The 17957-nt window shown below is 45.8% G+C and overlaps 2 protein-coding genes and 1 long non-coding RNA gene across 3 annotated transcripts in view; 2 read left to right on the top strand and 1 right to left on the bottom strand.

Moving 5' to 3' along the window:
* Positions 1 to 17957, bottom strand: part of LOC129700735 (uncharacterized) — a 92937-nt gene that overhangs the window by 33722 nt on the left and 41258 nt on the right. The window lies entirely within an intron of this gene.
* LOC129700733 (volume-regulated anion channel subunit LRRC8D-like) overlaps positions 248 to 17957 on the top strand; it is a 47191-nt gene continuing 29481 nt past the window's right edge. The window contains exon 1 of the mRNA XM_055641365.1: positions 248 to 382. The gene's annotated coding sequence lies outside the window, so the exon portion shown is untranslated. The remainder of the gene's footprint in view (positions 383 to 17957) is intronic.
* LOC129700734 (volume-regulated anion channel subunit LRRC8C-like) overlaps positions 289 to 17957 on the top strand; it is an 80311-nt gene continuing 62642 nt past the window's right edge. Inside the window, exon 1 of the mRNA XM_055641366.1 lies at positions 289 to 382. The gene's annotated coding sequence lies outside the window, so the exon portion shown is untranslated. The remainder of the gene's footprint in view (positions 383 to 17957) is intronic.

Below are 17957 nucleotides of genomic sequence, written 5' to 3' on the forward strand. Positions count from 1 at the left end.
CGGTTCATTTCTGTGGAGTTCTGTGCCACCGATGGCTGTGGAGGCCAAAACAATGGATATATTTAGGGCAGAGGTAGATAGATTCTTGATTAGTACGGGCGTCAGGGGTTATGGGGAGAAGGCTGGAGAATGGGGTTAGCAGGGAGAAACAGATCAGCCATAATTTAATGGCGTAGTAGACTTGATGGGCCGAATGGCCTAATACTGCTGCTATCGCTTATCATCTCATGATCTTGTGTTTGTTTAGGTATCCTCTACTCCAGCATTACTGAAGAAAAGCTGCGTATCGCCCAATGTCCACCCATTTCAAAATGGCACGAGTGCTTTGACGGCCTCAACTGGTGACCACAAGCTTGGTCCCTTTTGCATTGCAGTTAACCAAGTAAGTCAACACTCTCGGATTCTGGGTTGGAATCTTGCAGGGTTCCTTGTGTTAAGGCTTCATCTTTTCCATTGCACTGAGGTTATTCGTATTAAGAATGGGAAGTCAACATTGTGTCATGGTCATTCTCTTTTGTCGGCCATCTAAATGTCAGGGATCAAAACGCAAATTGTTGGAAGAGCATAGAAACATAGGTGCAGGATTAGGCCATTCGGCCCTTTGAGCCAGCACCCCATTCAATATGATCATGCCTGATCACCTAAAATCAGAACCTCGTTCTTGCTTTTCCCCCATATCCCTTGATTCCTTTAGTCCTAAGAGCTAAATCTAACTCTCTCTTGAAAACATCCAGTGAATTAGCCTCCATTGCCTTCTGTGGCAGAGAATTCTAGTCTCACAACTCTCTGGGTGATAAAGCTTTTCCTCATCAGTTCTAAATGGCCTACCCCTTATTTTTAAACTGTGATCCCTGGTTCTAAACTCCCCCAACATCAGGAACATTTTTCCTGCATCTAGCCTATCCAATTCTTTAAGAATTTTATGTGTTTCTATAGGATACCCTCTCATCCATCTAAATTCCAGTGAATACAAGCCCAGTCGACCCATTCTTTCATCATACGTCAGTCCCGCCACCCTCAGCAGAGGGTGAGGCAGCGGTTGATTTGCTGCCTCACAGCGACAGAGGACTGGGGTTCGATCATGACTATGGGTGGTGTCTGTACGGTGTTCGTACGTACTCCCCATGACCCTGTGGGTTTTCTCCGGGTGCTCCGGTTTCCTCCCACATTTCAAAGCCGTGCGGGTTTGCAGGTTGATTGGCTTCTGTAAATTGTCCCTAGTGTGTTGGATAGAACTAGTGTACAGACAGCACCCACAGTCAGGATCGAACCTGCGACTCCGTGCTGCCGAAGGGCAAGGTACCTGATTCTCCCTCTGTCTGACTTGTACTTGAGCCAAAGAAACACTTGCATATTTTCTCATATTACTTTGTATGCATTACGCTGAACACCTGAATGTCAAGGTACAGAAGTATCACAGAAGATAGACACAAAATACTAGATTGACTCAGTGGCTCAGGGAGCATCTCTGGAAGGTGACGTTTTGGATCGAGAACCTTCTTGGAACGATCACAATGTATCTTCTTCAAAGTATCACAGTTGATCATCTCAGTAGTTGTATAATTATCTTAGCAGTTACAGTTTAGTTTATTGTCACGTGTACCGAGGTACAGTGAAAAGCTTTTGTTGCGTGCAATCCAGTTAGCAGAAAGACAATAGATGATTACATGATTACAATCGGGCCATTTACAATGTATAGATACATAATGAGGGAATAACGTTTAGTGCAAGGTTATGCCAGCAAAGGTCGATCGAGGATAGCCCGAGGGTCACCAAAGATGTAGATACTGTCGTAGTTCAGCTCTGCTCTCTGGTTGCAGTAGGTTGATTCAGTTGCCTGATAACAGCAGGGAAGAAATTAATAATGGATTGTAGATCTGCCTCCGTGGCTAGCCCGCAAATAGTCGCCTTTATTTGGACATTTTGCTCCAGCAGGCCTCATGTTTACCCGTGTTGTGCTCTGCAGCTGTTGACTTTCTGGGTCTTCAATTTGCTGTAAGTTTGCGAGGAGCAGCAATATTGTGACTGGACACAAAATGCTGGGGTAACTCAGGGGCACAGGCGGCATCTCTGGAGAAAAGGAATGGATGACGTTTCAGGTCAAGACCCTTCTTCAGACTGATGTCAAGGGTGTGGGCGGGACAGATAGAATACAGTCGGGGACACTAATGCCCCTGTCCCACTTAGGAAACCTGAACGGAAACCTCTGGAGACTTTGCGCCCCACCCAAGGTTTCTGTGCGGTTCCCGGAGGTTTTTGTCAGTCTCCCTACCTGCTTCCATTACCTGCAACCTTCGGCAATCACCTGCAACCTCCGGGAACCGTACGGAAACCTTGGGTGGGGCGCAAAGTCTTCAGAGGTTTCCGTTCAAGTTTCCTAAGTGGGACAGGGGCATTATAGAGTGGTGGAGGAACTGGGAAGGGGGAGAGGATGGAGAGAGAGGGTAAGCAAGGGCTACTTGAAGTTAGAACCAGCATCTGCAGTTCTTTCCTACAAACCAGCATCTGCAATTCTTTCCTACATCTAATTTCAAATAGCCCTTGCTTTCCCTCTCTCTCCATCCCCTCCCCCTTCCCAGTCTTACTGTGTCCGACTACATTCTATCTCTGTCCCGCCCACTCCCCTGACGTCAGTCTGAAGAAGGGTCTCGACCTCAAACGTCACCCGTTCCTTCTCTCCAGAGATGCTGCCTGTCCCGCTGAGTTACTCCAGCATTTTGTGTCTACCTTTCGATTTCAACCAGCATCTGCAGTTCTTTCCCGCAGCAATATTGTGACTCTGGCTTCTGAGAAAGCCAATGTCAGGGATGTGAATGCCGCGCTTGGCTCTCGGGCGAGGTCATTGGGCTAATTATACGTTTAGTCTATGAAAATCTAAGTTGTGTGCTTTTGGGAGAGAGTGTTTGCAACCCACAAGGCAGGGTGAAAATGCACTGTGATTGCAATAATTGGATGCAATAATAACGGAAGGTTTATTGAGACTGAGCCTCAAGAATTTTGGCACAAAACTAAAGTAGCTTTTATATTTGATCATAGGATGTGGACATTTGCTGACTAGGCCAGTATTTATTATTCAAACCAGAACTAAGTGCCTGGACAAGCGCAGCACACAGGAACAGGCCATTTGGCCCCCTATTTCTGGGCTAGGCTAGTTAAATACCAACCGTATAATTGGGTATTGGTTTATTATTGTCACGTGTACCGATATTTTATTTAGTTTCGTTTAGAGATACAGCACGGAAACAGGCCGCTCGGCCCACCAGGTCCGCGACGACCAGTGATCTCCGCGCACTATCATTGCCATGCACGCACTGGGGGCAATTTCCATTTAGACCAAGCCAATTAACCTCCGAACCTGAACGTCTTTGGAGTGTGGGAGAAAACTGGAGATCTTGGTGAAAATGCATGCAGGTCACCAGGAGAACGTGCAAACTCCGTACAGATAGCACCCATAGTCTGGATCAAACCCGGGTCTCTGGCCCTGTAAGTGTGTGCTACGTTTGTGTGCTTTCCAATCAAATCTGGTAACGCTGCACATGAATACAATCAGGACATACACGATTGAAATCTTTCTTGGACTATTTAACGGACCAATTGAATGCTTTAAATTGGAAGCCATCAGAAGATTGTAATAACAAAAAACCGCATAGTTGAGTTTTAGTTTATCATCTTCTGTCCAAAGTCTTGGCAGGTTCTGTTCTCTGTGTTTATGGTTGAAGTATTTACACTGTGACTTATCTACAACTGTGAGGTGATTGTGCTACAGTGTACAGTAATATAATGACTAAGTTACCGGGTTAGTATCTAGAGATCTGGGTGATTGATACCGCCTCCAATACCACCCGTACTGCCGATAATTACAGTTTGTATCTCAGTAATAGTTGCCATGGAACAGCTGGATTGTCAATTAAAAAGCACTAAAGTCCGTTCATGCACAGTTTGGCCTAACAAGTGATCTTGGATTCACAGCAATGAATCTGATGGGCTCTTAACTGCACTCTGATATGGCAATCCACTAAGTTCAAGGGCAGGTGGAGATTGCGGATAAAGGCTGGCCTTGCCACTGATGACTACATCCTGTTCATGTGCAAATAAAATAAACCGACTCATAGATTGGATATTGTCTGTGACGACCAACGGTTGAAATTCTGGAGACGGGCACAAAGTGCCGGAGTAACTCAGCGGGACAGGCCGCATCTCTTGAGGGAAGGAATGTGTGACGCTTCTTCAGATCCCAACCCGAGACGTCACCCGTTCTTTCTCTCGGGAGTTGCTGCCTGTCTCGCTGAGTTGCTCCCCCGTTTTCATAGAGTGATACAATGTGGAAACAGGTCCTTCAGCCCAACTAGTCTAACCTGCCTGCGCTTGGTCCATATTCCTCCAAACTTGTCCTATCCATAAATGTTGTATCTATCATCAAATTTATCTGTAGACCAACATCTGCAGTTCCTTCTTACAAGTTACAATTCTCGAGTGGCATTTCATTCAAACTGCACGGAATGAACCCACATCCAATAGAAGGTGCTCCCACTTAAATATGTGAAGGCAGGCATAGAAGACTGTGGTCACACGATGAGCGTTTAATGTCCCTGGGTCTGTACTCGCTGGAGTTTAAAAGGTTGAGGGGGGACCTCATTGAAACTTACTGAATAGTAAAAGTCCTGGATAGAGGAGATCGACTTTACTTTGGAGTGGAAACAGGCCCTTCGGCCCACTGTCTCTGTGCTGACCAGTGATAACTGTACCGTAGCACTATCCTGCACAATAGGGACAAATTATAATTTATGAAAGCCAATTAACCTACAAACCTGTATGTCTTTGGAGTGTGGGAGGAAACCGGTGCACCCGGAGAAAACCCACATGGTCACAGGGAGAACCGAAATCCAGGATTGAACCCAGGCCTCTGGCGCTGTAAGGCAGCAACTCTGCCATTGCGCCACTATGCCGAACCCTCATGTGGATGTGGAGAGGATGTTACCACTTGTGGGAGAGTTTAGGACCAGAGGTCGTAGCCTCAGGATAAAAGGATATGCCTTTAGAAAGGAACTAAGGAGGAATTTCTAGTAAAAGTTGACCAATTTTTACTGATTGGTGATGATCAGCCATGATCACAGTGAATGGCGGTGCTGGCTCGAAGGGCCGAATGGCCTATTCCTGCACCTATTGTCTATTGTAATGCTTCCAGCGCCTTCAAGATCGGCTGCAGGAGGTGCTCCCCTGGGACACAAAGGTGGCCGGGCAAGGAGAGGGACGTCGGTTGGCAGTGAATGCTCCAGCACATCTGTGGGCGTCGACCCGAAACATCACCCATTCCTTCTCTCCAGAGATGCTGTCTGTCCCGCTGAGATAGTCCAGCTTTTTGTGTCTATCTTCAGTTTAAACCAGTTCGTTCCAACACAATACTGATAGAAAATTGGTCAATGAACATTAAATAAAATTGAGCTAACTGGCACGGAGAGGATAGAGTTTACGGTGAGAGGGACAAAGTTTAAAGCACATGTTTGCAATGTTTTTTTACACAGGAAGTTGTGGGTGCCTGGAAAGTGCTGCTATGGGTGTCACCGTATGCCATGTTGTCACTTGCGGGCAGAGCACCAAGGCAAATTGGTGCTATGAGAATGCAGGGTGACTTGGACAGGTTAGGTGAGTGGGAAGATGCAGTTTAACGTGGATAAATGTGAGGTTATCCACTTTGGTAGCAAAAAAAGGAAGACAGATTATTATCTAAATGGTGTAAGGTTGGGAAAAGGGGTAGTACAACAGGATCTGGGGGGTCCTTGTTCATCAGTCAATGAAAGTAAGCATGCAGGTACAGCAGGCAGTGAAGAAAGCGAATGGCATGTTGGCCTTCATAACAAGAGGAGTTGAGTATAGGAGCAAAGAGGTCCTTTTGCAGTTGTACAGGGCCCTCGTGAGACCACACCTGGAGTATTGTGTGCAGTTTTGGTCCCCTAATTTGAGGAAGGACATTCTTGCTATTGAGGGAGTGCAGCGTAGGTTTACAAGGTTAATTTCCAGGATGGAGGGACTGTCATATGCTGAGAGAGTGGAGACGCTGGGCTTGAATACTCTGGAGTTTAGAAGGATGAGAGGAGATCTTCTTGAAACGTATGATTATTTAAGGGTTTGGACACGCTAGAGGCAGGAAACATGTTCTGATGATCGGGGAGTCCAGAACCAGGGACTACAGTTTAAGAATAAGAGGTAAGCCATTTAGAACGGAGACGAGGAAACACTTTTTCACACAGTTTTGAGTCTGTGGAATTCTCTGCCTCAGAAGGCAGTGGAGGCCAGTTCTCTGGATACTTTCAAGAGAGAGCTAGATAGGGCTCTTAAATCTGGGGTAATGGGGAGAAGGCAGGAACGGGGTACTGATTGGGGATAATCAACCATGATCATATTAAATGGCAGTGCTGGTTCGAAGGGCCGAATGGCCTACTCCTGCACCTATTGTCTATTGTCAAATTCTTTGTATGTGAATACTTGGCCAATAAACTTATTCATTCATTCTTATTCATTCGGATACGATAGTGGTGTTAGGGAGGCTTTAGATAGGCACATGGATATGCTGGGAATGGAGGGGTGTGGACCGTGTGTGAGCAAATGTGGTTAGTTTATCTTGCGTTCTTGTTCGGCACAGACATTATGAGCTGAAGGGCCTGTTCCTATGCTGTCCTTTTCTCAGGTCTACATTTTAAATGTGTAATCTACAGGTTTGGGGGAGGGGGGGGTCGGACGCATAACTTGTGGGTGCTACAGGGATCGGTGCTGGTGCCTCAACTATTTGTAATCTATTCTCTGTACCTCGGTACACACGACAATCAACTAAACGCGACTAGACTAGACTCAAGATAGACACAAAATGCTGGAATAACTCGACTCAAATCTGTATTGATAGTTTGGTGAAGGAACGGAGAGGAAAATTGGTAAAATTGGTCGACTTTTACTATCGCAACGTTTAAGAAACATTCAGACAGGTACATGGATAGGACAGGTTTCGAGGGATATGGGCCATATGCAGGCAGGAGGGACTAGTTTAGATGGGGCATGTTGGTCGGTATGGGCAAGTTGGGCTGAAGGGCCTGTTTCCACACTGGATATGGTAAAATTGGCCAATTTCAAAAATTGGGTAATTTTGGATATTGGATAGATTTGCTGACAACACAACAATAGATGGGGACGTGACTTGTGCTGTTCTAGAGATGCCTGAAGTTGTTGTTCAGTTTTACGCAGTAATGCTGTAACATTGACGTGATTATCCCGCTGTTCTTGGTGCGTAAAACACCAGGCCGTTTGAGTGACATGATCAGGTTTACTAAAACATAATTATAAATTAATTTAGGGTGGCAATGTGGCACAGCGGTAGAACTGCTGCCTTACAGCGCCATAGACACGGGTTCGATCCCGAGTACGGGCGCCGTCTGTATGGAGTTTGTACGTTCTCCCTGTGACCAAGTGGTTATCTCCGGGTGCTCCGGTTTCCTCCCACACTCCAAAAACGTACGGGTTTGTATGCTAATTGGCTTTGGTAAAAAAAATTGTAGATTGTCCCTAGTGTGTAGGGTAGTGCTAGTTCACGGGGATCACTGGTCGACACGGCCTCGGTGGGCCGAAGGGTCTGTATCCGCGCTGTATCTCTGAACCAAACTAAACTAAATGCCTGAAATTGTTGTTCTGTTTTATGCAGGAATAACATTGACCTGATTATTTTGCTGCTGATGGTGCAAAAAACACCAAGACATTTGATTGAAGTTTTCAGGTTTACTAAAAATTAAGCATTGTGCAGTATGCCATTTGTTTTTATCTGCATTTTTGAAGGAAAGTAGGTAGATTTTTGTCTTGATATTTTCTAATTGCATTGCCTTGTAATCTCCCCTGTGATGAAGCTGTTGGGTGTGCAGCATTTAAATTTGCATTGGATCTTCATCTGAATATAACGATCATATTGTTGATTACAAGTTCAAAAATTATAGGAATAGAATTAGGCCATTCGGCCCATTGAGTCTATTCTCCGCCATTCAATCATGGCTGATTTCGGCCACCTAGTCCCATTTTCCTGCCTTCTCCCTATAACCCTTGGCACGCGTTTAATCACAAATTTGTCCATCTCTGCCTTAAAAAATATCCACTGACTTGGCCTCCACAACCCTCTGTGGCAATGAGTTCCACAGATTAACTACCCTCTGACTAAAGAAGTTCCTCCTTTCTAAAAGAGCGCCCTTTAATTCTCAAGCTATGGCCTCTGGTCCTGGACTCTCCCATCCTTTCCACGTCCACTATATGCCTTTCATTATTCTGTAAGTTTCAATGAGGTCCCCCCTCAACCTTCTAAACACCAGCAAGTAGAGGCCCAGTGCTGTCAAACGCTCATCATATGCTAACCCACTCATTCCTCAGATATGTGGCCCACATTTGCTCACAGTACTCCAAATGCGGCCTGACTAGATCCTTATAGACCATTACATCTCCATTTTTGTATTCTTGTCCTCTTGATATAAATGCTCGCATTGAATTTGCCTTCCTTGCTACCGAATATTACGATTAAAACTCGATAAAGAAGGTATCGCCAGTGTGGACAAGGTGGGGCGAAGGGCCTGTTTCCGTGCTTTATCCCTCTATAAGTTAAATCTCGTTCAATTAATCTGGAAAGTTTGAAGGGCAGTTTTAATGCAGCATTTTTCTCGTCAAAATGATCTGTCCCCGTCTGGGATAAGTTCAATTTAATATAAAAGCAGGAATGTAATGTGGAGGCTTTATAAGGTGCTAGTTGGGCCAAATTTGGAATATAGTGAGCGTTTTTGGGCCCCATATCCCATGAGGGATGTGCTAGCGTTGGAGAGGATCCAGAGGAGGTTTGCGACAATCATCCTGGGGTTGATTGGGTTAATGCACGGTGAGCGTTTGACTGAACTGAGCCTGTACTCGCTGGTGTTTAGCAGGGTGAGGGGGGGACCTTATTGAAACTTACCAAATAATGATGGGCCTAGGTAGGGTGGACGTGGAGAGAATGTTTCCAATAGTGGAAGAGTCTAGGACTAGCAGGCACAGTAATCAGAATGCTCAGAATAAAAGGATTAAAACCTTTAGACTGAAGATGAGGAGGATTTTCATCCGCCAGAGGGTGGTGAATCTGTGGATTCGTAGCCACAGATGGCGGTGGAGGCCAGGTCATTACCGAGGCCTAATCATGTATTGTCATTCCGCTGACTGGATAGCACGCAACAAAAGCTTGTCGCTGTATCTCAGTTCATGTGGCAATAAATTAAATTAAAATATTATTTTAACTGGGTATTTTTAAAGCAGAGATTGGGTAGATTCTTGATTAGTAAGGGTGACAAAGGTTATAGGGATTAGACAGGAGAATGGGGTTGAGAGGGAAAGATAGATCAGCCATGATTGAATAGCGCAGTGGACTCGATGGGCCGGATGGCCTAATTCTGATCGTATGACATGGATTTAGGATTATTTTGTTTTCTGCATAAATCTAAGCCCTCTGCTAAGAGCGCTTTGTTTCCTGTTTGTCTTGCCTTGTGCCCACATAATGTAATGTTTGATGCAAGGGCCGACTATCGCCTTTAATAAAGGGAATTGAAATTTAATAGCTCAGCAAAAAATAACGAGGTCGCAGTTAAAATGAGTCAGTAAATCTGTGCATCAACACCAGTGTGAGGAAACTATTCAGTCTGTGACCTAAGAAAAAGTATTAATAGTTTAGTTTAGTTTTGGAGATGCAGCGTGGAAACAGGCCCTTCAGCCCATCGAGTCCGTGCTGATCAACAATCACCCGTTCACAGCATGGAAACAGGCCCTTCAGCCCATCGAGTCCGCGCTGACCAACGGTTACCCATACACTAGTTCTTTGTTATCCTGCACTGCCTGGGCAATTTACAGGAGCCGATTAACCTACAAAACTGCACGTCTTTAGAGTGTGGGAGGAAATATGAGAGCACCTGGAGAAAAGCCACGCGCTCACAGGGAGAACGTGCAAACTCTATATGGACAGCACGCATAAGTCAGGATCGAGTCCAGGTCTCTGGCGCTGCAAGGCAGCAACTGTACCGCTGCGCCACTGTGCAGCCATTATTGAAAGTGGGTCAAAGACCCGCTAGGTCCCCCCTTCATTCTCGACAGCTCCCCTGCCCAGTCCTCTCTTAGTTCCTGTGGGGCCCCCCCACCAGGTCCCCTTCGTTCCCTGCACCTCCCTCCCCCAACCAAGTACCCCCTTAGTTCTTGGCAGACCAGATGTAAAAGGTATTGATGAAGGGTCCTGTCAGTGATGAGTGGAGATTCAGGCAAAGTTACAGATGGATACAGACAGTGATATGCACTTTGGGTCAAATGGTTGGTTGAATCAAATTTCAATATGAATTTGTGCCACTTAACCTTGTGGGTGGGGACTTGTTATTGTGAGTGTTACTGTGTTGTGTTTGATGTTGATGTCACTGGCAATCAGTGCCCATCCCTCAATGTCTTTGAGAAGGTTGGACGCCCTCATGGGTCGCCGGTTGTTGGTAGCTTGACGTCGACTAGGTGGTCTCTGGCGCTGCATTCGCTATAAGGCAGAAACTCTACTGCTGCGCCACCGCAACTGTCCTTTTGGGCATCAATTGGGCATTAATTTTAAAATACTCGTAGGGTGCCAAAGTGGGATATATAAAATTGGTGTGTTGGTTATCGATGGTCGGCGTGGACTTGGTGGACTGAAAAACCTGTTTCCACACAATATCTCTAAACTTTTTAAAAAACTAAGACAGTCGGAAATTCGTAAATTTTAATTGGGCATTTAAAACAAAATATCACATTTCCAAGTCGGGTTAAGCTGTGATTTGGAAGAGAATTTGTCATTGGTGGGATTTCCACAGGTCTGCTTATGATAGGATTTTGCAACACTGGATCTTTCTCAGTCACACATTATTTAATTCAGAATTTAAGTTCCCCAGCTAACATGATGGAATTCAGACTTGTACGTCTGGGTCATTAGCCTTTGTCTCTGTGTTGCGAGATGTTGTCATTATGCTGTTATTCCCTGTAATTATTGCTGCCACCACCATCTCAGTAAATGACTTCCTTCAAATCACTTAAGGTCATTACTTGTCAATAATTCCCCTTGATCTTCCGAGACGTGTCAATTTGCATTTCTAGTTTAGTTTGGAGATACAGCGCGGAAACAGGCCCTTCGGACCACCGAGTCTGCGCCGACCAGCGATCCCCGCACACTAACACTACCCTGCACATACCAGGGACAATTTACATTTTTTACTGATGCTAATGAACCTACAAACGTGTACATCTTTTGAGGGTGGGAGAAAACCAAAGGTCACGAGAAGAATGTACAAACTCCTAACAAACGGCATCCGCAGTCAGGATCGAACCCGGGTCTCTGGTGCTGTAAGGCAGCAACTCTACTGCTGCACCACTGTGCACTATTATTCAACGTGTCAAGCTAGTAATTTCATTTCTGCTTTTGATGGGGAAGAGATTCTCACTGTCGGGTCATGTCATATTGTATGTGACTTGATTTAAGTGGGATAATATTTGTCACTTGGTTGCATTATTGCAGGGGGCAATTCCTTTAACTTGGTGCAGCAGTGTACAGTGGGGCGTCACTCAGATGGCAGTCCCCTTAATATGTTATGGTCTGTTTTAATTGATCAAATTAGCGGTTTGATCCGAGTTCTTCCTCTATAATCTTGATACACAGTGAAGTCTCCACCTTTATTACAGTACGCTGCAGTACTTTAATTGACAGGAACAATGAAGGTCTAAATTAAATGTGTGAAGGCATGCATTTAGTGTGTTTGTCATTGTTGCTGTGCCCTGTACATCTGCAACTGTGTACAACGTTGTTGGCTTCTCGCAGCAATAAATCGATAGAAGATTAACCATGCAGTCACGCTGATCTAAAGGTCCAAGGCCTCGCTTTAGAATTGCTCTATGCTGTGGAACCAAACAGACCCAGATTCCTGCAGATGCTGAAAAGCTGACATGTAAACAGGAAGTGCGAAAAATACCCAGTGATCCCAAATTTCTACTCGGTAACATTTGTTTCAGGTTTTTAACGTTGCTGGATTGAGATGAGGAAAACATTTTTCACACAGAGAGTGGTGAATCTGTGGAATTCTCTGCCACAGAAGGTAGTTGAGGCCAGTTCATTGGCTATATTTAAGAGGGAGTTAGATGTGGCCCTTGTGGCAAAAGAGATCAGGGGGTATGGAGAGAAGGCAGGTACGGGATACTGAGTTGGATGATCAGCCATGATCATATTGAATGGCGGTACAGGCTCGAAGGGCCGAATGGCCTACTCCTGCACCTATTTTTTATGTTTCTATGGTCAATTAATAAACACTGTACTTCACAGGAAGCCTCTCCTTCCATCCGATGGCATTTGAAAAGTTATTGAATATTTTTTTTTTAAATTTGCTAGATACAGCATGGAAACAGGCCCTTCTGACCCTCTGTGTCCACGCCGACCATCGATCACCCGTTCACACTATTTGTGTGTTATCCCATCGCTCACCCATTCCCTACACACGAGAGGCAATTTCACAGAGGCCAATTAACCTGCAAATTCAGCACGTCTTTGGGGTGTGGGAGGAAACCAGAGCACCCGGAAGAAACCCACGTGGTCACAGGAAGAATGTACAAACTCCGCACAGACACAGCACCCAAGGTCAGGATCGAACCCAGGTCTCTGGTGCTGGGATTTCTTCAGGTGCTCCGTTTTCCTCACACACTCCAAAGATGTACAGGTTTGTAGGTTAATTGGCTTTTGTAAATTGTCCCTAGTATACAGGGATTACTGGTCGGCACAGACTTGGTGGGCCAAATGGTCTGTTTCTATCTCTAAAGTCTAAAGCTTAACTGGGTAATTTATTCCACGTGGACAAGTGGATCTGAAGAGCTTGTGTCTGTGCTCAATAGCTCTATGACAGTGGTTCTTAACCTTTTTGGCCCCACGACCCCATCAGACATTCTTGAGCGTGACTCCCGAAACAAAAATTGAAAAAAAAAAACAGCCCGATTTAATAAAACGTGTCTGCCAATGCTCAGTCAATGGGATGGCTGAAATTGCTTCGCAACCATCAGGCGATCAAAACAAGGACAAATGCTCGACAGGCAGCACCTCATGTCAGCGTCGATCACAAGCCTATTGTGTACCTTAGTTTTCAGAGTTACCATGGTTGAGAATCCAGCCTCACAGCGATAGGTTGAGGGGGACTGGACCAATAAAGTCAGGGCCGTCTTCGAAAGAACAGGACAGTCCTTAACTTTCAGTCAAAATGTGGCGAGCTCTTGCTCCATGAAGTCACTCTTGAGCTGCGCATCTTCAATTCAGTAAAATTCAACCTTCGCAGTCACGTCAGTATCGCTGATGGCACCGTCTTCAACGGAAAAGGGTTGGATGATCCACTCATCACGAGAACGGTTGTCCAGTCCGGGGAAGTAACGTTTGATGGCTTCACTAATTGCCAGAAGGTGGGTTGAGATCTCCTTGTGGAAGTGGCATTCAGCATCTGGCGTAGCATCCAGGAGAGTCGTCAGCTCGGCCAAGATAGTCATGTCACCGTCTTGGACTCTTCTCTGGTAAAGGTTCCTCCTGAACGCTGCCACTTTGTCACGAGCCGTGTGTAGCATTGGGAGGTTTCCTTGAAGTGACAGGTTCAAGGAATTCACCTCGGCGAAGAAGTCAGCCAAGTAAGCTACCATCACGAACGGTTCATCCTGCATCTTTTCATGATTCTCCTTCTCAGTTCACCCTCTCCCCACGAGCAGCACTATTTCCTCTCGAAGTTGAATCACACGATTGAGAACTTTACCACGTGCAGGCCAGCGCACCTCTGTGTGGAATATCAGAACAGTGAAATCAGCGCCCATTTCTTAACTCATCGCTTTGAAATTCTTGAGTTTGGTCTGCTCCCTCGGATGGTGGTTCACAATCTTCACCACATCTGAAAGCACTTCTCGAAGACCAGGAGGGAGAGTCTTCATCGCTAAAGCATGGCGATGTATCATGCAGTGGGTGAAGGAGACATGGGGAGCGACATCCTTCACGAAGGCTTTGAAGACGGATTTGCAACCGACCATGGAAGGTGCCCCATCTGTACACACCCCGACAAGGCATTCCCAGCCAAGCCTCATGTTTGATGAGGAAGGCTTCCAGCATTCTGAACACCAGGTACTCCTCCTTCATGGCTTCTCCATCGAGGTAACGAACGTAGACTAGCAGTTGGGAACATGAGGCAACTTCTGTTGAATCGTCCAGTTACAGTGAATACACTGGACTGCTCTTCACAGCGCTCACTACTTGCATCAGAATATCATTACTCATATCCGAGATTTGACTTTTGACTGAGTCATTCGAAAGGGAAATCTACCTGAACTTGTTTGACTTCTGTTCAACTTTGCTGCTTCGAGATGCCATGGCTTGATAAGCTCTTCACCGATGCTGTGAGGTTTCTTATAGTCTGTGCGAATAGATAAGCACTATGTTATGAAGCCTCCAGCGCTGTTTCATTTTGATGAGCGCAGTGACCCTTCGAATCAATGCGGGAACCCTCGAGTGCGGTTGCTTTTCGTTTGAAATAGTCCACGCCATTCCCCGCCAGGTCGCTGTGACAAGACTCCAAATGGGTCTTCAGTTTGCTGGGCTTCATGCTCTCGTGGTTCATAACCTTGGCACAGATAATACATTGCGACTTGACCACGGATTTTTGAACAATGCTTGTGAAGCCGAACTTGAGAAAGACATGGTTCACAACACACACAGTTCATGTGTGTATACGCAGGGCCTCAGAGGAATTTTATCAGTGGGTACAAAGTTTATTTCAGACCCCTTCCCTTCTCCATTAGTCATCCTGTTTTTATCCGCTACGCTACGGTTTTATGCCATGAGCTGTAGCCTGCAAGGCAAAAAGGGGTATGGAAGATGAGAGAGGGGTGGAATGGAGCACTCTATTGATGTTCTGCATTTGAAGCCTTGTGCTTCTATACTCCCTCCATGATAAATATAAATAAATAAAATAAAAGGATCAGAAAGCACATTTGTTTTGAACATCTTTATTTATGCTGCAATACAGATAAGGAGAAATAATTCACATTGAAACATCCTTTTATATTTCAATGCAGATCATCTGAAGACATTATTAGTAAAAAGTAAAAGAAGGTAGATAGGCTTAGTATTTACTTTAAATAAAGAGCTTTCCTGGCCATTTTTTGCGAGCAATTTTGAATCACAGCATGAAAACACTGTTCTGGCAATGTTTGATTCAATACTATTGATTCAATACGTTGACATCGTGGAGCTATGGTCAGCGGAGCTTCTAGCCGCGGGCGTGGCGTGGACTTACCATCCGGAGCCTGGGATCCCTCGCCAGAGAAGAGCTCTGACCGCCGGCCTGCGGCCTATAACATCCTGAAGCTGCGGTCCCCGGTAGGAAAGTGCCGAGTCGGGACCTCCAAGCCGCGGAGTGTGTTTGTCCGTCCTGACGTCGGAGTTTGGATCATCCCGACGAGAGGGCCCGTACTTCGGGCCGTCCGTAGCGGCGATTATGGAGGGGTTATGGCCCCGACCACGGGTGAACAAAGGAGGAGGACTGGCTGAACCTTGTTGCCTGCCACCACAGTGAAGAATGCTGTGGTGGATGTTTGTGTTAAATTTTATTGTGTATTGTGTGTTCTTTTTAAGTGTATCGCTGCTGGCAAATTAATTTCACTGCACCTTCGGGTGTATGTGACAAATAAAATTGACTTTGACTTTGACTTTGAATACTTCGCCTGGCCAAATCCACAAGACTTTCCTGAGACATTATAGACCTTAAATAATTCTTAATCAGCTTGAATTTGCTAAATGACCACTCTGCAGAAGCGACTGTTACTGGAATTGTTAATAGTATTCTTAAGCTAACACAAACATTTGGAAACCGGTCACCAAGTCTATACTCTGTTAACAAGTTCAACAGATCTATTGGTTTTAACTGCATTTACAAAATTCACCCTCCCGCTAACACACACCCAGACACACACTCGCACTCACCCACTCGCACTCACCCACTCACATTCACACACACACACTCACACTCACCCACCACCCGCGCACACACACACCCACCCGCGCACACACACACCCGCGCACACACACACCCATCCGCACACACACACTCACCCCCCCACACACACACACACACACAAATGCAAATTGGTTTGAATAAAGTCAAGCAGCGTGGAAACAGGCCCTTCGGCCCAACTTGCCCATGCCGACCAACATGGCCCATCTACACTAGTCCCACCTGCCTGCGTTTGGCCCATATCCCTCAAACCTTTTTTGTACTCCACATTGAGAATTGAGAAATTCATCCTTGGCATATGAGAGGTCCGTTCTACATCTGAAGGGAAGAGGCTGTTCTTGAATTTGGTAGTCTATGCTTTCAAGTGCTTTGTCTCTTTTGCCCAAAAAAAAGGGGGGGGGGATTAACCCAAAATAGTATTGGGGTGTTCGTGGTCCTTTATTTTGTTGGCTGCTTTCCCGGGGCATGTGAAATATAGACGGGATCGATGTGAGAGTGGGCAAGGCTGGTTCGTGAATGGATTGGGCGCCGTTTGGTCTTGGGCAGAGCACATGCCATATCAAGCTGTGATGCATCCTTCAGGGGTATCCGGGGTTATGGGGAATAGGCAGGAGAATGGGATTAGGAGGGAGAGACAGATCAGCCAATGGCGGAGTAGACTTGATGGGCCGAATGGCCTAATTCTGCTCCTATCACTTATGAACATATCCCGATAGGATGTTTTCTATGGCGCGTCTTTGGAATTGGAGACAATGAACTTCCTTAGGAAGTAGAGGCATTGGTGGGCTTTCTTGGTTGTCGCGCAAGGCAGTGAGATCAGGACAAATTGATAGTGGAAATATGAAATAAAAAAACAGATTGTTAAAAAAAAATACTCAGCAGTTCAGGCAGCATTAACGGAGAGAGAAAAAACACAGTTGTTATTTTGATGAGGTGACCTTTCTTCAGTTCTGGTAACTTTACTGATTTCTTGTTGTTGTGAATGTAGCACAGTGTTCTGGCCCAAACCAGTTAACGTGACTGATAAGAAATATGTTATTGGCGTGCAGTGTCGACTTGTAATCTAATAATAATTGGGGACTTGAGTTAAATGTTGTAGAGCTGTGGCAAATGTGCGTCTTTGGCAAGTTTTCAATACTTGCTTTGATGCACTTTGAGCTTTCTGAGATCAGAGCTGCATGTGAAGCGGTTTTGTTTCAAGACAGGATCTGCATTCCATTCCTGTCTCGTGCAGTAGTCACCCTCTGGAAACCATCGACTCATTTTAGTATTGAGTTTAGAGATGCAGCGTGGAAACAGGCCCTTCAGCCCACCCAGTCAGCACTGACCAGCGATCTGTGCATTATCCTACACACACTAGGGGCAATTTACAATTATACCGAGTCAATGAGCCTACAAACCTGTTTGTCTTTGGAGCGTGGGAGGAAACCGGAGATCCCGGAGAAAACCCGCGCAGGTCACGGGGGGAATGTGCAAACTGCGTGCGGACAAGCGCCCGTAGTCAGGATGAAACCCGGGTCTCTGGCGCTGTAAGGCAACAACTTTACAATTGCGCCACCGTGCCGCCCCACATCTTTGCAAAGTTTTAGTTTGGGGGAAAAACATCTGTTTTATTGAAGAGATCAGATCGGCTCCAAGTAACCAGGGCAGCACGGTGGCTCAGCGGTAGAGTTGCTGCCTTACATCACTTGCAGCACCAGAGACCCGGGTTCGATCCTGACCATGGCTGCTGTCTGCGCGGAGTTTGTACGTTCTCCCCGCGACTGCGTGGGTTTTCTCCGCGATCTTCGGTTTCCTCCCACACTCCAAAGTTTGTAAGATAATTGGCTTGGGTTTGTGTACTTGGTATAAGTGGAAATTGTCCCTAGTACGTGTAGGCTTGTGTGAATGTGC

The sequence above is a fragment of the Leucoraja erinacea genome, chromosome 10, assembly GCF_028641065.1.
Source record: "Leucoraja erinacea ecotype New England chromosome 10, Leri_hhj_1, whole genome shotgun sequence".
NCBI lineage: Eukaryota > Metazoa > Chordata > Chondrichthyes > Rajiformes > Rajidae > Leucoraja > Leucoraja erinaceus.